This window comes from Aptenodytes patagonicus, chromosome 11, assembly GCF_965638725.1.
Source record: "Aptenodytes patagonicus chromosome 11, bAptPat1.pri.cur, whole genome shotgun sequence".
In the NCBI taxonomy this organism is placed as follows: domain Eukaryota; kingdom Metazoa; phylum Chordata; class Aves; order Sphenisciformes; family Spheniscidae; genus Aptenodytes; species Aptenodytes patagonicus.
In genome coordinates this window covers 22,278,917-22,299,149 of record NC_134959.1, presented here as the reverse complement: position 1 = coordinate 22,299,149, position 20,233 = coordinate 22,278,917, and positions in this window count along the sequence as shown.

Below are 20,233 nucleotides of genomic sequence, written 5' to 3'. Positions count from 1 at the left end.
CGCCAGAGCCCAGCCCCAAAATTGCAAACGTCCAGCGCCTGCTCCCACACCAAAGGGGCCAGGACTCCCAGGTGTTGCTGGCCCTCGCCTTCCCTTGGCAGCCCTTCCACAGCCCCACAGGGACCGGGGCTCCGCGCTTGCCAGCCAGCGCAGGGTGCTGACGTTGGTGCCTTGCTCGCTCTCAGCGATGCCGCCAGAGCCCAGCCCCCAACATTGCAAACGTCCAGCGCCTGCTCCCACACCAAAGGGGCCAGGACTCCCAGGTGTTGCTGGCCCTCGCCTTCCCTTGGCAGCCCTTCCACAGCCCCACAGGCTCCGGGGCTCCGCGCTTGCCAGCCAGCGCAGGGTGCCGACGTTGGTGCCTTGCTCGCTCTCAGCGCCGCCGCCAGAGCCCAGCCCCCAAATTGCAAACGTCCAGCGCCTGCTCCCACACCAAAGGGGCCAGGACTCCCAGGTGTTGCTGGCCCTCGCCTTCCCTTGGCAGCCCTTCCACAGCCCCACAGACACTGGCGCTCAGAGCTTGGCAGCCACCTCAGGGTGCCAACGTTGGTGCCTTGCTCGCTCTCAGCGCCGCCGCCAGAGCCCAGCCCCAAAATTGCAAATGTCCAGCGCCTGCTCCCACACCAAAGGGGCCAGGACTCCCAGGTGTGGCTGGCCCTCGCCTTCCCGTGGCAGCCCTTCCACAGCCCCACAGGGACCGGGGCTCCACGCTTGCCAGCCAGCGCAGGGTGCCGACGTTGGTGCCTTGCTCGCGCTCAGCGCCGCCGCCAGAGCCCAGCCCCAAAATTGCAAACGTCCAGCGCCTGCTCCCACACCAAAGGGGCCAGGACTCCCAGGTGTTGCTGGCCCTCGCCTTCCCTTGGCAGCCCTTCCACAGCCCCACAGACACTGGCGCTCAGAGCTTGGCAGCCACCTCAGGGTGCCAACGTTGGTGCCTTGCTCGCTCTCAGCGCCGCCGCCAGAGCCCAGCCCCAAAATTGCAAACGTCCAGCGCCTGCTCCCACACCAAAGGGGCCAGGACTCCCAGGTGTTGCTGGCCCTCGCCTTCCCTTGGCAGCCCTTCCACAGCCCCACAGGGACCGGGGCTCCGCGCTTGCCAGCCAGCGCAGGGTGCCGAAGTTGGCGCCTTCCTCGCTCTCAGCGCCGCCGCCAGAGCCCAGCCCCAAAATTGCAAATGTCCAGCGCCTGCTCCCACACCAAAGGGGCCAGGACTCCCAGGTGTTGCTGGCCCTCGCCTTCCCTTGGCAGCCCTTCCACAGCCCCACAGGCAATGGGGCTCCGCGCTTGCCAGCCAGCGCAGGGTGCCGACGTTGGTGCCTTGCTCGCTCTCAGCGCCGCCGCCAGAGCCCAGCCCCAAAATTGCAAACGTCCAGCGCCTGCTCCCACACCAAAGGGGCCAGGACTCCCAGGTGTTGCTGGCCCTCGCCTTCCCTTGGCAGCCCTTCCACAGCCCCACAGGGACCAGGGCTCCGCGCTTGCCAGCCAGCGCAGGGTGCCGACGTTGGTGCCTTGCTCGCTCTCAGCGATGCCGCCAGAGCCCAGCCCCCAACATTGCAAACGTCCAGCGCCTGCTCCCACACCAAAGGGGCCAGGACTCCCAGGTGTTGCTGGCCCTCGCCTTCCCTTGGCAGCCCTTCCACAGCCCCACAGGCAATGGGGCTCCGCGCTTGCCAGCCAGCGCAGGGTGCCGACGTTGGTGCCTTGCTCGCTCTCAGCGCCGCCGCCAGAGCCCAGCCCCAAAATTGCAAACGTCCAGCGCCTGCTCCCACACCAAAGGTGCCAGGACTCCCAGGTGTTGCTGGCCCTCGCCTTCCCGTGGCAGCCCTTCCACAGCCCCACAGGGACCGGGGCTCCGCGCTTGCCAGCCAGCGCAGCGTGACGACGTTGGTGCCTTGCTCGCTTTCAGTGCAGCTTCCGGAGCCCAGCCCCCAACATTGCAAACGTCCAGCGCCTGCTCCCACACCAAAGGGGCCAGGACTCCCAGGTGTTGCTGGCCCTCGCCTTCCCTTGGCAGCCCTTCCACAGCCCCACAGGCAATGGGGCTCCGCGCTTGCCAGCCAGCGCAGGGTGCCGACGTTGGTGCCTTGCTCGCGCTCAGCGCCGCCGCCAGAGCCCAGCCCCAAAATTGCAAACGTCCAGCGCCTGCTCCCACACCAAAGGGGCCAGGACTCCCAGGTGTTGCTGGCCCTCGCCTTCCCTTGGCAGCCCTTCCACAGCCCCACAGGCAATGGGGCTCCGCGCTTGCCAGCCAGCGCAGGGTGCCGACGTTGGTGCCTTGCTCGCTCTCAGCGATGCCGCCAGAGCCCAGCCCCCAACATTGCAAACGTCCAGCGCCTGCTCCCACACCAAAGGGGCCAGGACTCCCAGGTGTTGCTGGCCCTCGCCTTCCCTTGGCAGCCCTTCCACAGCCCCACAGGGACCGGGGCTCCGCGCTTGCCAGCCAGCGCAGGGTGCCGACGTTGGTGCCTTGCTCGCTCTCAGCGCCGCCGCCAGAGCCCAGCCCCCAACATTGCAAACGTCCAGTGCCTGCTCCCACACCAAAGGGGCCAGGACTCCCAGGTGTTGCTGGCCCTCGCCTTCCCTTGGCAGCCCTTCCACAGCCCCACAGGCTCCGGGGCTCCGCGCTTGCCAGCCAGCGCAGGGTGCCGACGTTGGTGCCTTGCTCGCTCTCAGCGCCGCCGCCAGAGCCCAGCCCCAAAATTGCAAACGTCCAGCGCCTGCTCCCACACCAAAGGGGCCAGGACGCCCAGGTGTAGCTGGCCCTCGCCTTCCCGTGGCAGCCCTTCCACAGCCCCACAGGGACCGGGACTCCGCGCTTGCCAGCCAGCGCAGGGTGCCGACGTTGGTGCCTTGCTCGCTCTCAGCGATGCCGCCAGAGCCCAGCCCCAAAATTGCAAACGTCCAGCGCCTGCTCCCACACCAAAGGGGCCAGGACTCCCAGGTGTTGCTGGCCCTCGCCTTCCCTTGGCAGCCCTTCCACAGCCCCACAGGCAATGGGGCTCCGCGCTTGCCAGCCAGCGCAGGGTGCCGACGTTGGTGCCTTGCTCGCTCTCAGCGCCGCCGCCAGAGCCCAGCCCCAAAATTGCAAACGTCCAGCGCCTGCTCCCACACCAAAGGGGCCAGGACTCCCAGGTGTTGCTGGCCCTCGCCTTCCCTTGGCAGCCCTTCCACAGCCCCACAGGGACCGGGGCTCCGCGCTTGCCAGCCAGCGCAGGGTGCCGACGTTGGTGCCTTGCTCGCTCTCAGCGCCGCCGCCAGAGCCCAGCCCCCAACATTGCAAACGTCCAGCGCCTGCTCCCACACCAAAGGGGCCAGGACTCCCAGGTGTTGCTGGCCCTCGCCTTCCCTTGGCAGCCCTTCCACAGCCCCACAGGGACCGGGGCTCCGCGCTTGCCAGCCAGCTCAGGGTGCCGACGTTGGTGCCTTGCTCGCTCTCAGCGATGCCGCCAGAGCCCAGCCCCCAATATTGCAAACGTCCAGCGCCTGCTCCCACACCAAAGGGGCCAGGACTCCCAGGTGTTGCTGGCCCTCGCCTTCCCTTGGCAGCCCTTCCACAGCCCCACAGGGACCGGGGCTCCGCGCTTGCCAGCCAGCGCAGGGTGCCGACGTTGGTGCCTTGGTCGCGCTCAGCGCCGCTGCCAGAGCCCAGCCCCAAAATTGCAAACGTCCAGCGCCTGCTCCCACACCAAAGGGGCCAGGACTCCCAGGTGTTGCTGGCCCTCGCCTTCCCTTGGCAGCCCTTCCACAGCCCCACAGGGACCGGGGCTCCGCGCTTGCCAGCCAGCGCAGGGTGCCGAAGTTTGCGCCTTCCTCGCTCTCAGCGCCGCCGCCAGAGCCCAGCCCCAAAATTGCAAACGTCCAGCGCCTGCTCCCACACCAAAGGGGCCAGGACTCCCAGGTGTTGCTGGCCCTCGCCTTCCCTTGGCAGCCCTTCCACAGCCCCACAGGGACCGGGGCTCCGCGCTTGCCAGCCAGCGCAGGGTGCCGACGTTGGTGCCTTGCTCGCTCTCAGCGCCGCCGCCAGAGCCCAGCCCCAAAATTGCAAACATCCAGCGCCTGCTCCCACACCAAAGGGGCCAGGACTCCCAGGTGTTGCTGGCCCTCGCCTTCCCTTGGCAGCCCTTCCACAGCCCCACAGGGACCAGGGCTCCGCGCTTGCCAGCCAGCGCAGGGTGCCGACGTTGGTGCCTTGCTCGCTCTCAGCGATGCCGCCAGAGCCCAGCCCCCAACATTGCAAACGTCCAGCGCCTGCTCCCACACCAAAGGTGCCACGACTCCCAGGTGTTGCTGGCCCTCGCCTTCCCTTGGCAGCCCTTCCACAGCCCCACAGGGACCGGGGCTCCGCGCTTGCCAGCCAGCGCAGGGTGCCGACGTTGGTGCCTTGCTCGCTCTCAGCGCCGCCGCCAGAGCCCAGCCCCCAACATTGCAAACGTCCAGCGCCTGCTCCCACACCAAAGGGGCCAGGACTCCCAGGTGTTGCTGGCCCTCGCCTTCCCGTGGCAGCCCTTCCACAGCCCCACAGGGACCGGGGCTCCGCGCTTGCCAGCCAGCGCAGCGTGACGACGTTGGTGCCTTGCTCGCTTTCAGTGCAGCTTCCAGAGCCCAGCCCCAAAATTGCAAACGTCCAGCGCCTGCTCCCACACCAAAGGGGCCAGGACTCCCAGGTGTTGCTGGCCCTCGCCTTCCCTTGGCAGCCCTTCCACAGCCCCACAGGGACCGGGGCTCCGCGCTTGCCAGCCAGCGCAGGGTGCCGCCGTTGGCGCCTTGCTCACTCTCAGCGATGCCGCCAGAGCCCAGCCCCAAAATTGCAAACGTCCAGCGCCTGCTCCCACACCAAAGGTGCCACGACTCCCAGGTGTTGCTGGCCCTCGCCTTCCCTTGGCAGCCCTTCCACAGCCCCACAGGGACCGGGGCTCCGCGCTTGCCAGCCAGCGCAGGGTGCCGACGTTGGTGCCTTGCTCGCTCTCAGCGATGCCGCCAGAGCCCAGCCCCCAACATTGCAAACGTCCAGCGCCTGCTCCCACACCAAAGGTGCCACGACTCTCAGGTGTTGCTGGCCCTCGCCTTCCCTTGGCAGCCCTTCCACAGCCCCACAGGGACCGGGGCTCTGCGCTTGCCAGCCAGCGCAGGGTGCCGACGTTGGTGCCTTGCTCGCTCTCAGCGCCGCCGCCAGAGCCCAGCCCCAAAATTGCAAACGTCCAGCGCCTGCTCCCACACCAAAGGGGCCAGGACTCCCAGGTGTTGCTGGCCCTCGCCTTCCCGTGGCAGCCCTTCCACAGCCCCACAGGGACCGGGGCTCCGCGCTTGCCAGCCAGCGCAGCGTGACGACGTTGGTGCCTTGCTCGCTTTCAGTGCAGCTTCCAGAGCCCAGCCCCAAAATTGCAAACGTCCAGCGCCTGCTCCCACACCAAAGGGGCCAGGACTCCCAGGTGTTGCTGGCCCTCGCCTTCCCTTGGCAGCCCTTCCACAGCCCCACAGGGACCGGGGCTCCGCGCTTGCCAGCCAGCGCAGGGTGCCGCCGTTGGCGCCTTGCTCACTCTCAGCGATGCCGCCAGAGCCCAGCCCCAAAATTGCAAACGTCCAGCGCCTGCTCCCACACCAAAGGTGCCACGACTCCCAGGTGTTGCTGGCCCTCGCCTTCCCTTGGCAGCCCTTCCACAGCCCCACAGGGACCGGGGCTCCGCGCTTGCCAGCCAGCGCAGGGTGCCGACGTTGGTGCCTTGCTCGCTCTCAGCGCCGCCGCCAGAGCCCAGCCCCCAACATTGCAAACGTCCAGCGCCTGCTCCCACACCAAAGGGGCCAGGACTCCCAGGTGTTGCTGGCCCTCGCCTTCCCTTGGCAGCCCTTCCACAGCCCCCCACACACCGGGGCTCCGCGCTTGCCAGCCAGCGCAGGGTGCCCACGTTGGTGCCTTGCTCGCTCTCAGCGCCGCCGCCAGAGCCCAGCCCCCAACATTGCAAACGTCCAGCGCCTGCTCCCACACCAAAGGGGCCAGGACTCCCAGGTGTTGCTGGCCCTCGCCTTCCCTTGGCAGCCCTTCCACAGCCCCACAGGGACCGGGGCTCCGCGCTTCCCAGCCAGCGCAGGGTGCCGCCGTTGGCGCCTTGCTCACTCTCAGCGATGCCGCCAGAGCCCAGCCCCAAAATTGCAAACGTCCAGCGCCTGCTCCCACACCAAAGGTGCCACGACTCCCAGGTGTTGCTGGCCCTCGCCTTCCCTTGGCAGCCCTTCCACAGCCCCACAGGGACCGGGGCTCCGCGCTTGCCAGCCAGCGCAGGGTGCCGACGTTGGTGCCTTGCTCGCTCTCAGCGCCGCCGCCAGAGCCCAGCCCCAAAATTGCAAACGTCCAGCGCCTGCTCCCACACCAAAGGGGCCAGGACGCCCAGGTGTAGCTGGCCCTCGCCTTCCCGTGGCAGCCCTTCCACAGCCCCACAGGGACCGGGACTCCGCGCTTGCCAGCCAGCGCAGGGTGCCGACGTTGGTGCCTTGCTCGCTCTCAGCGATGCCGCCAGAGCCCAGCCCCAAAATTGCAAACGTCCAGCGCCTGCTCCCACACCAAAGGGGCCAGGACTCCCAGGTGTTGCTGGCCCTCGCCTTCCCTTGGCAGCCCTTCCACAGCCCCACAGGCAATGGGGCTCCGCGCTTGCCAGCCAGCGCAGGGTGCCGACGTTGGTGCCTTGCTCGCTCTCAGCGCCGCCGCCAGAGCCCAGCCCCAAAATTGCAAACGTCCAGCGCCTGCTCCCACACCAAAGGGGCCAGGACTCCCAGGTGTTGCTGGCCCTCGCCTTCCCTTGGCAGCCCTTCCACAGCCCCACAGGGACCGGGGCTCCGCGCTTGCCAGCCAGCGCAGGGTGCCGACGTTGGTGCCTTGCTCGCTCTCAGCGCCGCCGCCAGAGCCCAGCCCCCAACATTGCAAACGTCCAGCGCCTGCTCCCACACCAAAGGGGCCAGGACTCCCAGGTGTTGCTGGCCCTCGCCTTCCCTTGGCAGCCCTTCCACAGCCCCACAGGGACCGGGGCTCCGCGCTTGCCAGCCAGCTCAGGGTGCCGACGTTGGTGCCTTGCTCGCTCTCAGCGATGCCGCCAGAGCCCAGCCCCCAATATTGCAAACGTCCAGCGCCTGCTCCCACACCAAAGGGGCCAGGACTCCCAGGTGTTGCTGGCCCTCGCCTTCCCTTGGCAGCCCTTCCACAGCCCCACAGGGACCGGGGCTCCGCGCTTGCCAGCCAGCGCAGGGTGCCGACGTTGGTGCCTTGGTCGCGCTCAGCGCCGCTGCCAGAGCCCAGCCCCAAAATTGCAAACGTCCAGCGCCTGCTCCCACACCAAAGGGGCCAGGACTCCCAGGTGTTGCTGGCCCTCGCCTTCCCTTGGCAGCCCTTCCACAGCCCCACAGGGACCGGGGCTCCGCGCTTGCCAGCCAGCGCAGGGTGCCGAAGTTGGCGCCTTCCTCGCTCTCAGCGCCGCCGCCAGAGCCCAGCCCCAAAATTGCAAACGTCCAGCGCCTGCTCCCACACCAAAGGGGCCAGGACTCCCAGGTGTTGCTGGCCCTCGCCTTCCCTTGGCAGCCCTTCCACAGCCCCACAGGGACCGGGGCTCCGCGCTTGCCAGCCAGCGCAGGGTGCCGACGTTGGTGCCTTGCTCGCTCTCAGCGCCGCCGCCAGAGCCCAGCCCCAAAATTGCAAACGTCCAGCGCCTGCTCCCACACCAAAGGGGCCAGGACTCCCAGGTGTTGCTGGCCCTCGCCTTCCCTTGGCAGCCCTTCCACAGCCCCACAGGGACCAGGGCTCCGCGCTTGCCAGCCAGCGCAGGGTGCCGACGTTGGTGCCTTGCTCGCTCTCAGCGATGCCGTCAGAGCCCAGCCCCCAACATTGCAAACGTCCAGCGCCTGCTCCCACACCAAAGGGGCCAGGACTCCCAGGTGTTGCTGGCCCTCGCCTTCCCTTGGCAGCCCTTCCACAGCCCCACAGGGACCGGGGCTCCGCGCTTGCCAGCCAGCGCAGGGTGACGACGTTGGTGCGTTGGTCGCGCTCAGCGCCGCCGCCAGAGCCCAGCCCCAAAATTGCAAACGTCCAGCGCCTGCTCCCACACCAAAGGGGCCAGGACTCCCAGGTGTTGCTGGCCCTCGCCTTCCCTTGGCAGCCCTTCCACAGCCCCACAGGGACCGGGGCTCCGCGCTTGCCAGCCAGCGCAGGGTGCCGACGTTGGTGCCTTGCTCGCTCTCAGCGATGCCGCCAGAGCCCAGCCCCAAAATTGCAAACGTCCAGCGCCTGCTCCCACACCAAAGGGGCCAGGACTCCCAGGTGTTGCTGGCCCTCGCCTTCCCTTGGCAGCCCTTCCACAGCCCCACAGGCAATGGGGCTCCGCGCTTGCCAGCCAGCGCAGGGTGCCGACGTTGGTGCCTTGCTCGCTCTCAGCGCCGCCGCCAGAGCCCAGCCCCAAAATTGCAAACGTCCAGCGCCTGCTCCCACACCAAAGGGGCCAGGACTCCCAGGTGTTGCTGGCCCTCGCCTTCCCTTGGCAGCCCTTCCACAGCCCCACAGACACTGGCGCTCAGAGCTTGGCAGCCACCTCAGGGTGCCAACGTTGGTGCCTTGCTCGCTCTCAGCGCCGCCGCCAGAGCCCAGCCCCAAAATTGCAAACGTCCAGCGCCTGCTCCCACACCAAAGGGGCCAGGACTCCCAGGTGTTGCTGGCCCTCGCCTTCCCTTGGCAGCCCTTCCACAGCCCCACAGGGACCGGGGCTCCGCGCTTGCCAGCCAGCGCAGGGTGCCGAAGTTGGCGCCTTCCTCGCTCTCAGCGCCGCCGCCAGAGCCCAGCCCCAAAATTGCAAACGTCCAGCGCCTGCTCCCACACCAAAGGGGCCAGGACTCCCAGGTGTTGCTGGCCCTCGCCTTCCCTTGGCAGCCCTTCCACAGCCCCACAGGCAATGGGGCTCCGCGCTTGCCAGCCAGCGCAGGGTGCCGACGTTGGTGCCTTGCTCGCTCTCAGCGCCGCCGCCAGAGCCCAGCCCCAAAATTGCAAACATCCAGCGCCTGCTCCCACACCAAAGGGGCCAGGACTCCCAGGTGTTGCTGGCCCTCGCCTTCCCTTGGCAGCCCTTCCACAGCCCCACAGGGACCAGGGCTCCGCGCTTGCCAGCCAGCGCAGGGTGCCGACGTTGGTGCCTTGCTCGCTCTCAGCGATGCCGCCAGAGCCCAGCCCCCAACATTGCAAACGTCCAGCGCCTGCTCCCACACCAAAGGTGCCACGACTCCCAGGTGTTGCTGGCCCTCGCCTTCCCTTGGCAGCCCTTCCACAGCCCCACAGGGACCGGGGCTCCGCGCTTGCCAGCCAGCGCAGGGTGCCGACGTTGGTGCCTTGCTCGCTCTCAGCGCCGCCGCCAGAGCCCAGCCCCCAACATTGCAAACGTCCAGCGCCTGCTCCCACACCAAAGGGGCCAGGACTCCCAGGTGTTGCTGGCCCTCGCCTTCCCGTGGCAGCCCTTCCACAGCCCCACAGGGACCGGGGCTCCGCGCTTGCCAGCCAGCGCAGCGTGACGACGTTGGTGCCTTGCTCGCTTTCAGTGCAGCTTCCAGAGCCCAGCCCCAAAATTGCAAACGTCCAGCGCCTGCTCCCACACCAAAGGGGCCAGGACTCCCAGGTGTTGCTGGCCCTCGCCTTCCCTTGGCAGCCCTTCCACAGCCCCACAGGGACCGGGGCTCCGCGCTTGCCAGCCAGCGCAGGGTGCCGCCGTTGGCGCCTTGCTCACTCTCAGCGATGCCGCCAGAGCCCAGCCCCAAAATTGCAAACGTCCAGCGCCTGCTCCCACACCAAAGGTGCCACGACTCCCAGGTGTTGCTGGCCCTCGCCTTCCCTTGGCAGCCCTTCCACAGCCCCACAGGGACCGGGGCTCCGCGCTTGCCAGCCAGCGCAGGGTGCCGACGTTGGTGCCTTGCTCGCTCTCAGCGATGCCGCCAGAGCCCAGCCCCCAACATTGCAAACGTCCAGCGCCTGCTCCCACACCAAAGGTGCCACGACTCCCAGGTGTTGCTGGCCCTCGCCTTCCCTTGGCAGCCCTTCCACAGCCCCACAGGGACCGGGGCTCTGCGCTTGCCAGCCAGCGCAGGGTGCCGACGTTGGTGCCTTGCTCGCTCTCAGCGCCGCCGCCAGAGCCCAGCCCCAAAATTGCAAACGTCCAGCGCCTGCTCCCACACCAAAGGGGCCAGGACTCCCAGGTGTTGCTGGCCCTCGCCTTCCCGTGGCAGCCCTTCCACAGCCCCACAGGGACCGGGGCTCCGCGCTTGCCAGCCAGCGCAGCGTGACGACGTTGGTGCCTTGCTCGCTTTCAGTGCAGCTTCCAGAGCCCAGCCCCAAAATTGCAAACGTCCAGCGCCTGCTCCCACACCAAAGGGGCCAGGACTCCCAGGTGTTGCTGGCCCTCGCCTTCCCTTGGCAGCCCTTCCACAGCCCCACAGGGACCGGGGCTCCGCGCTTGCCAGCCAGCGCAGGGTGCCGCCGTTGGCGCCTTGCTCACTCTCAGCGATGCCGCCAGAGCCCAGCCCCAAAATTGCAAACGTCCAGCGCCTGCTCCCACACCAAAGGTGCCACGACTCCCAGGTGTTGCTGGCCCTCGCCTTCCCTTGGCAGCCCTTCCACAGCCCCACAGGGACCGGGGCTCCGCGCTTGCCAGCCAGCGCAGGGTGCCGACGTTGGCGCCTTGCTCGCTCTCAGCGCCGCCGCCAGAGCCCAGCCCCCAACATTGCAAACGTCCAGCGCCTGCTCCCACACCAAAGGGGCCAGGACTCCCAGGTGTTGCTGGCCCTCGCCTTCCCGTGGCAGCCCTTCCACAGCCCCACAGGGACCGGGACTCCGCGCTTGCCAGCCAGCGCAGGGTGCCGACGTTGGCGCCTTGCTCGCTCTCAGCGATGCCGCCAGAGCCCAGCCCCCAACATTGCAAACGTCCAGCGCCTGCTCCCACACCAAAGGGGCCAGGACTCCCAGGTGTTGCTGGCCCTCGCCTTCCCTTGGCAGCCCTTCCACAGCCCCACAGGCAATGGGGCTCCGCGCTTGCCAGCCAGCGCAGGGTGCCGCCGTTGGCGCCTTGCTCACTCTCAGCGATGCCGCCAGAGCCCAGCCCCAAAATTGCAAACGTCCAGCGCCTGCTCCCACACCAAAGGTGCCACGACTCCCAGGTGTTGCTGGCCCTCGCCTTCCCTTGGCAGCCCTTCCACAGCCCCACAGGGACCGGGGCTCCGCGCTTGCCAGCCAGCGCAGGGTGCCGACGTTGGTGCCTTGCTCGCTCTCAGCGCCGCCGCCAGAGCCCAGCCCCCAACATTGCAAACGTCCAGCGCCTGCTCCCACACCAAAGGGGCCAGGACTCCCAGGTGTTGCTGGCCCTCGCCTTCCCTTGGCAGCCCTTCCACAGCCCCCCACACACCGGGGCTCCGCGCTTGCCAGCCAGCGCAGGGTGCCCACGTTGGTGCCTTGCTCGCTCTCAGCGCCGCCGCCAGAGCCCAGCCCCCAACATTGCAAACGTCCAGCGCCTGCTCCCACACCAAAGGGGCCAGGACTCCCAGGTGTTGCTGGCCCTCGCCTTCCCTTGGCAGCCCTTCCACAGCCCCACAGGGACCGGGGCTCCGCGCTTCCCAGCCAGCGCAGGGTGACGACGTTGGTGCCTTGGTCGCGCTCAGCGCCGCTGCCAGAGCCCAGCCCCAAAATTGAAAACGTCCAGCGCCTGCTCCCACACCAAAGGGGCCAGGACTCCCAGGTGTTGCTGGCCCTCGCCTTCCCTTGGCAGCCCTTCCACAGCCCCACAGGGACCGGGGCTCCGCGCTTGCCAGCCAGCGCAGGGTGCCGACGTTGGTGCCTTGCTCGCTCTCAGCGATGCCGCCAGAGCCCAGCCCCCAACATTGCAAACGTCCAGCGCCTGCTCCCACACCAAAGGGGCCACGACTCCCAGGTGTTGCTGGCCCTCGCCTTCCCGTGGCAGCCCTTCCACAGCCCCACAGGGACCGGGGCTCCGCGCTTGCCAGCCAGCGCAGGGTGCCGACGTTGGTGCCTTGCTCGCTCTCAGCGCCGCCGCCAGAGCCCAGCCCCCAACATTGCAAACGTCCAGCGCCTGCTCCCACACCAAAGGGGCCAGGACTCCCAGGTGTTGCTGGCCCTCGCCTTCCCTTGGCAGCCCTTCCACAGCCCCACAGGGACCGGGGCTCCGCGCTTGCCAGCCAGCGCAGGGTGACGACGTTGGTGCGTTGGTCGCGCTCAGCGCCGCCGCCAGAGCCCAGCCCCAAAATTGCAAACGTCCAGTGCCTGCTCCCACACCAAAGGGGCCAGGACTCCCAGGTGTTGCTGGCCCTCGCCTTCCCTTGGCAGCCCTTCCACAGCCCCACAGGCTCCGCGGCTCCGCGCTTGCCAGCCAGCGCAGGGTGCCGACGTTGGTGCCTTGCTCGCTCTCAGCGATGCCGCCAGAGCCCAGCCCCCAACATTGCAAACGTCCAGCGCCTGCTCCCACACCAAAGGGGCCAGGACTCCCAGGTGTTGCTGGCCCTCGCCTTCCCTTGGCAGCCCTTCCACAGCCCCACAGGCAATGGGGCTCCGCGCTTGCCAGCCAGCGCAGGGTGCCGACGTTGGTGCCTTGCTCGCTCTCAGCGCCGCCGCCAGAGCCCAGCCCCAAAATTGCAAACGTCCAGCGCCTGCTCCCACAGCAAAGGGGCCAGGACTCCCAGGTGTGGCTGGCCCTCGCCTTCCCTTGGCAGCCCTTCCACAGCCCCACAGGGACCGGGGCTCCGCGCTTGCCAGCCAGCGCAGGGTGCCAACGTTGGTGCCTTGCTCGCTCTCAGCGCCGCCGCCAGAGCCCAGCCCCAAAATTGCAAACGTCCAGCGCCTGCTCCCACACCAAAGGGGCCAGGACTCCCAGGTGTTGCTGGCCCTCGCCTTCCCTTGGCAGCCCTTCCACAGCCCCACAGGGACCGGGGCTCCGCGCTTGCCAGCCAGCGCAGGGTGCCGAAGTTGGCGCCTTCCTCGCTCTCAGCGCCGCCGCCAGAGCCCAGCCCCAAAATTGCAAACGTCCAGCGCCTGCTCCCACACCAAAGGGGCCAGGACTCCCAGGTGTTGCTGGCCCTCGCCTTCCCTTGGCAGCCCTTCCACAGCCCCACAGGGACCAGGGCTCCGCGCTTGCCAGCCAGCGCAGGGTGCCGACGTTGGTGCCTTGCTCGCTCTCAGCGATGCCGCCAGAGCCCAGCCCCCAACATTGCAAACGTCCAGCGCCTGCTCCCACACCAAAGGTGCCACGACTCCCAGGTGTTGCTGGCCCTCGCCTTCCCTTGGCAGCCCTTCCACAGCCCCACAGGGACCGGGGCTCCGCGCTTGCCAGCCAGCGCAGGGTGCCGACGTTGGTGCCTTGCTCGCTCTCAGCGCCGCCGCCAGAGCCCAGCCCCCAACATTGCAAACGTCCAGCGCCTGCTCCCACACCAAAGGGGCCAGGACTCCCAGGTGTTGCTGGCCCTCGCCTTCCCGTGGCAGCCCTTCCACAGCCCCACAGGGACCGGGGCTCCGCGCTTCCCAGCCAGCGCAGCGTGACGACGTTGGTGCCTTGCTCGCTTTCAGTGCAGCTTCCAGAGCCCAGCCCCAAAATTGCAAACGTCCAGCGCCTGCTCCCACACCAAAGGGGCCAGGACTCCCAGGTGTTGCTGGCCCTCGCCTTCCCTTGGCAGCCCTTCCACAGCCCCACAGGGACCGGGGCTCCGCGCTTGCCAGCCAGCGCAGGGTGCCGCCGTTGGCGCCTTGCTCACTCTCAGCGATGCCGCCAGAGCCCAGCCCCAAAATTGCAAACGTCCAGCGCCTGCTCCCACACCAAAGGTGCCACGACTCCCAGGTGTTGCTGGCCCTCGCCTTCCCTTGGCAGCCCTTCCACAGCCCCACAGGGACCGGGGCTCCGCGCTTGCCAGCCAGCGCAGGGTGCCGACGTTGGTGCCTTGCTCGCTCTCAGCGATGCCGCCAGAGCCCAGCCCCCAACATTGCAAACATCCAGCGCCTGCTCCCACACCAAAGGTGCCAGGACTCCCAGGTGTTGCTGGCCCTCGCCTTCCCTTGGCAGCCCTTCCACAGCCCCACAGGGACCGGGGCTCCGCGCTTGCCAGCCAGCGCAGGGTGCCGACGTTGGTGCCTTGCTCGCTCTCAGCGCCGCCGCCATAGCCCAGCCCCCAACATTGCAAACGTCCAGCGCCTGCTCCCACACCAAAGGGGCCAGGACTCCCAGGTGTTGCTGGCCCTCGCCTTCCCGTGGCAGCCCTTCCACAGCCCCACAGGGACCGGGGCTCCGCGCTTGCCAGCCAGCGCAGCGTGACGACGTTGGTGCATTGCTCGCTTTCAGTGCAGCTTCCGGAGCCCAGCCCCAAAATTGCAAACGTCCAGCGCCTGCTCCCACACCAAAGGGGCCAGGACTCCCAGGTGTTGCTGGCCCTCGCCTTCCCTTGGCAGCCCTTCCACAGCCCCACAGGGACCGGGGCTCCGCGCTTGCCAGCCAGCGCAGGGTGCCGACGTTGGTGCCTTGCTCGCTCTCAGCGCCGCCGCCAGAGCCCAGCCCCCAACATTGCAAACGTCCAGCGCCTGCTCCCACACCAAAGGGGCCAGGACTCCCAGGTGTTGCTGGCCCTCGCCTTCCCTTGGCAGCCCTTCCACAGCCCCACAGGGACCGGGGCTCCGCGCTTGCCAGCCAGCGCAGGGTGCCCACGTTGGTGCCTTGCTCGCTCTCAGCGCCGCCGCCAGAGCCCAGCCCCCAACATTGCAAACGTCCAGCGCCTGCTCCCACACCAAAGGGGCCAGGACTCCCAGGTGTTGCTGGCCCTCGCCTTCCCTTGGCAGCCCTTCCACAGCCCCACAGGGACCGGGGCTCCGCGCTTCCCAGCCAGCGCAGGGTGACGACGTTGGTGCCTTGCTCGCGCTCAGCGCCGCTGCCAGAGCCCAGCCCCAAAATTGAAAACGTCCAGCGCCTGCTCCCACACCAAAGGGGCCAGGACTCCCAGGTGTTGCTGGCCCTCGCCTTCCCTTGGCAGCCCTTCCACAGCCCCACAGGGACCGGGGCTCCGCGCTTGCCAGCCAGCGCAGGGTGCTGACGTTGGTGCCTTGCTCGCTCTCAGCGATGCCGCCAGAGCCCAGCCCCCAACATTGCAAACGTCCAGCGCCTGCTCCCACACCAAAGGTGCCACGACTCCCAGGTGTTGCTGGCCCTCGCCTTCCCTTGGCAGCCCTTCCACAGCCCCACAGGGACCGGGGCTCCGCGCTTGCCAGCCAGCGCAGGGTGCCGACGTTGGTGCCTTGCTCGCTCTCAGCGCCGCCGCCAGAGCCCAGCCCCCAACATTGCAAACGTCCAGCGCCTGCTCCCACACCAAAGGGGCCAGGACTCCCAGGTGTTGCTGGCCCTCGCCTTCCCGTGGCAGCCCTTCCACAGCCCCACAGGGACCGGGGATCCGCGCTTGCCAGCCAGCGCAGCGTGACGACGTTGGTGCCTTGCTCGCTTTCAGTGCAGCTTCCAGAGCCCAGCCCCAACATTGCAAACGTCCAGCGCCTGCTCCCACACCAAAGGGGCCAGGACTCCCAGGTGTTGCTGGCCCTCGCCTTCCCTTGGCAGCCCTTCCACAGCCCCACAGGGACCGGGGCTCCGCGCTTGCCAGCCAGCGCAGGGTGCCGCCGTTGGCGCCTTGCTCACTCTCAGCGATGCCGCCAGAGCCCAGCCCCAAAATTGCAAACGTCCAGCGCCTGCTCCCACACCAAAGGTGCCACGACTCCCAGGTGTTGCTGGCCCTCGCCTTCCCTTGGCAGCCCTTCCACAGCCCCACAGGGACCGGGGCTCCGCGCTTGCCAGCCAGCGCAGGGTGCCGACGTTGGTGCCTTGCTCGCTCTCAGCGCCGCCGCCAGAGCCCAGCCCCCAACATTGCAAACGTCCAGCGCCTGCTCCCACACCAAAGGGGCCAGGACTCCCAGGTGTTGCTGGCCCTCGCCTTCCCTTGGCAGCCCTTCCACAGCCCCCCACACACCGGGGCTCCGCGCTTGCCAGCCAGCGCAGGGTGCCCACGTTGGTGCCTTGCTCGCTCTCAGCGCCGCCGCCAGAGCCCAGCCCCCAACATTGCAAACGTCCAGCGCCTGCTCCCACACCAAAGGGGCCAGGACTCCCAGGTGTTGCTGGCCCTCGCCTTCCCTTGGCAGCCCTTCCACAGCCCCACAGGGACCGGGGCTCCGCGCTTCCCAGCCAGCGCAGGGTGACGACGTTGGTGCCTTGGTCGCGCTCAGCGCCGCTGCCAGAGCCCAGCCCCAAAATTGAAAACGTCCAGCGCCTGCTCCCACACCAAAGGGGCCAGGACTCCCAGGTGTTGCTGGCCCTCGCCTTCCCTTGGCAGCCCTTCCACAGCCCCACAGGGACCGGGGCTCCGCGCTTGCCAGCCAGCGCAGGGTGCCGACGTTGGTGCCTTGCTCGCTCTCAGCGCCGCCGCCAGAGCCCAGCCCCCAACATTGCAAACGTCCAGCGCCTGCTCCCACACCAAAGGGGCCAGGACTCCCAGGTGTTGCTGGCCCTCGCCTTCCCGTGGCAGCCCTTCCACAGCCCCACAGGGACCGGGGCTCCGCGCTTCCCAGCCAGCGCAGGGTGCCGACGTTGGTGCCTTACTCGCTCTCAGCGATGCCGCCAGAGCCCAGCCCCAAAATTGCAAACATCCAGCGCCTGCTCCCACACCAAAGGGGCCAGGACTCCCAGGTGTTGCTGGCCCTCGCCTTCCCTTGGCAGCCCTTCCACAGCCCCACAGGGACCGGGGCTCCGCGCTTGCCAGCCAGTGCAGGGTGCCGACGTTGGTGCCTTGCTCGCTCTCAGCGCCGCCGCCAGAGCCCAGCCCCCAACATTGCAAACGTCCAGCGCCTGCTCCCACACCAAAGGGGCCACGACTCCGAGGTGTTGCTGGCCCTCGCCTTCCCTTGGCAGCCCTTCCACAGCCCCACAGGGACCGGGGCTCCGCGCTTGCCAGCCAGCGCAGGGTGCCGACGTTGGCGCCTTGCTCGCTCTCAGCGATGCCGCCAGAGCCCAGCCCCCAACATTGCAAACGTCCAGCGCCTGCTCCCACACCAAAGGGGCCAGGACTCCCAGGTGTTGCTGGCCCTCGCCTTCCCTTGGCAGCCCTTCCACAGCCCCACAGGGACCGGGGCTCCGCGCTTGCCAGCCAGCGCAGGGTGCCGACGTTGGTGCCTTGCTCGCTCTCAGCGCCGCCGCCAGAGCCCAGCCCCAAAATTGCAAACGTCCAGCGCCTGCTCCCACACCAAAGGGGCCAGGACTCCCAGGTGTTGCTGGCCCTCACCTTCCCTTGGCAGCCCTTCCACAGCCCCACAGGGACCGGGGCTCCGCGCTTGCCAGCCAGCGCAGGGTGCCGACGTTGGTGCCTTGCTCGCTCTCAGCGCCGCCGCCAGAGCCCAGCCCCAAAATTGCAAACGTCCAGCGCCTGCTCCCACACCAAAGGGGCCAGGACTCCCAGGTGTTGCTGGCCCTCGCCTTCCCTTGGCAGCCCTTCCACAGCCCCACAGGGACTGGGGCTCCGCGCTTGCCAGCCAGCGCAGGGTGCCGACGTTGCTGCCTTGCTCGCTCTCAGCGATGCCGCCAGAGCCCAGTCCCCAACATTGCAAACGTCCAGCGCCTGCTCCCACACCAAAGGGGCCAGGACTCCCAGGTGTTGCTGGCCCTCGCCTTCCCTTGGCAGCCCTTCCACAGCCCCACAGGGACCGGGGCTCCGCGCTTGCCAGCCAGCGCAGGGTGACGACGTTGGTGCCTTGGTCGCGCTCAGCGCCGCTGCCAGAGCCCAACCCCAAAATTGCAAATGTCCATCGCCTGCTCCCACACCAAAGGGGCCAGGACTCCCAGGTGTTGCTGGCCCTCGCCTTCCCTTGGCAGCCCTTCCACAGCCCCACAGGGACCGGGGCTCTGCGCTTGCCAACCAGCGCAGGGTGCCGACGTTGGTGCCTTCCTCGCTCTCAGCGCCGCCGCCAGAGCCCAGCCCCAAAATTGCAAACGTCCAGCGCCTGCTCCCACACCAAAGGGGCCAGGACGCCCAGGTGTAGCTGGCCCTCGCCTTCCCTTGGCAGCCCTTCCACAGCCCCACAGGGACCGGGGCTCCGCGCTTCCCAGCCAGCGCAGGGTGCCGACGTTGGTGCCTTGCTCGCTCTCAGCTATGCCGCCAGAGCCCAGCCCCAAAATTGCAAACATCCAGCGCCTGCTCCCACACCAAAGGGGCCAGGACTCCCAGGTGTTGCTGGCCCTCGCCTTCCCTTGGCAGCCCTTCCACAGCCCCATACACACCGGGGCTCCGCGCTTGCCAGCCAGCGCAGGGTGACGACGTTTGTGCCTTGGTCGCGCTCAGCGCCGCTGCCAGAGCCCAGCCCCAAAATTGCAAACGTCCAGCGCCTGCTCCCACACCAAAGGTGCCACGACTCCCAGGTGTTGCTGGCCCTCGCCTTCCCTTGGCAGCCCTTCCACAGCCCCACAGGGACCGGGGCTCCGCGCTTGCCAGCCAGCGCAGGGTGCCGACGTTGGTGCCTTGCTCGCTCTCAGCGATGCCGCCAGAGCCCAGCCCCCAACATTGCAAACGTCCAGCGCCTGCTCCCACACCAAAGGGGCCAGGACTCCCAGGTGTTGCTGGCCCTCGCCTTCCCTTGGCAGCCCTTCCACAGCCCCCCACACACCGGGGCTCCGCGCTTGCCAGCCAGCGCAGGGTGCCGACGTTGGTGCCTTGCTCGCTCTCAGCGCCGCCGCCAGAGCCCAGCCCCCAACATTGCAAACGTCCAGCGCCTGCTCCCACACCAAAGGGGCCAGGACTCCCAGGTGTTGCTGGCCCTCGCCTTCCCTTGGCAGCCCTTCCACAGCCCCACAGGGACCGGGGCTCCGCGCTTGCCAGCCAGCGCAGGGTGCCGACGTTGGTGCCTTGCTCGCTCTCAGCGCCGCCGCCAGAGCCCAGCCCCAAAATTGCAAACGTCCAGCGCCTGCTCCCACACCAAAGGGGCCAGGACGCCCAGGTGTAGCTGGCCCTCGCCTTCCCGTGGCAGCCCTTCCACAGCCCCACAGGGACCGGGACTCCGCGCTTCCCAGCCAGCGCAGGGTGCCGACGTTGGCGCCTTGCTCGCTCTCAGCGATGCCGCCAGAGCCCAGCCCCAAAATTGCAAACGTCCAGCGCCTGCTCCCACACCAAAGGGGCCAGGACTCCCAGGTGTTGCTGGCCCTCGCCTTCCCTTGGCAGCCCTTCCACAGCCCCACAGGGACCGGGGCTCCGCGCTTGCCAGCCAGCGCAGGGTGACGACGTTGGTGCCTTGCTCGCGCTCAGCGCCGCCGCCAGAGCCCAGCCCCAAAATTGCAAACGTCCAGCGCCTGCTCCCACACCAAAGGGGCCAGGACTCCCAGCTGTTGCTGGCCCTCGCCTTCCCTTGGCAGCCCTTCCACAGCCCCACAGGGACCGGGGCTCCGCGCTTGCCAGCCAGCGCAGGGTGCCGAAGTTGGCGCCTTCCTCGCTCTCAGCGCCGCCGCCAGAGCCCAGCCCCAAAATTGCAAACGTCCAGCGCCTGCTCCCACAGCAAAGGGGCCAGGACTCCCAGGTGTTGCTGGCCCTCGCCTTCCCTTGGCAGCCCTTCCACAGCCCCACAGGGACCGGGGCTCCGCGCTTGCCAGCCAGTGCAGGGTGCCGACGTTGGTGCCTTGCTCGCTCTCAGCGCCGCCGCCAGAGCCCAGCCCCAAAATTGCAAACGTCCAGCGCCTGCTCCCACACCAAAGGGGCCAGGACTCCCAGGTGTTGCTGGCCCTCGCCTTCCCTTGGCAGCCCTTCCACAGCCCCACAGGGACCAGGGCTCCGCGCTTGCCAGCCAGCGCAGGGTGCCGACGTTGGTGCCTTGCTCGCTCTCAGCGCCGCCGCCAGAGCCCAGCCCCCAACATTGCAAACGTCCAGCGCCTGCTCCCACACCAAAGGGGCCAGGACTCCCAGGTGTTGCTGGCCCTCGCCTTCCCTTGGCAGCCCTTCCACAGCCCCACAGGCAATGGGGCTCCGCGCTTGCCAGCCAGCGCAGGGTGCCGACGTTGGTGCCTTGCTCGCTCTCAGCGCCGCCGCCAGAGCCCAGCCCCAAAATTGCAAACGTCCAGCGCCTGCTCCCACACCAAAGGGGCCAGGACTCCCAGGTGTTGCTGGCCCTCGCCTTCCCGTGGCAGCCCTTCCACAGCCCCACAGGGACCGGGGCTCCGCG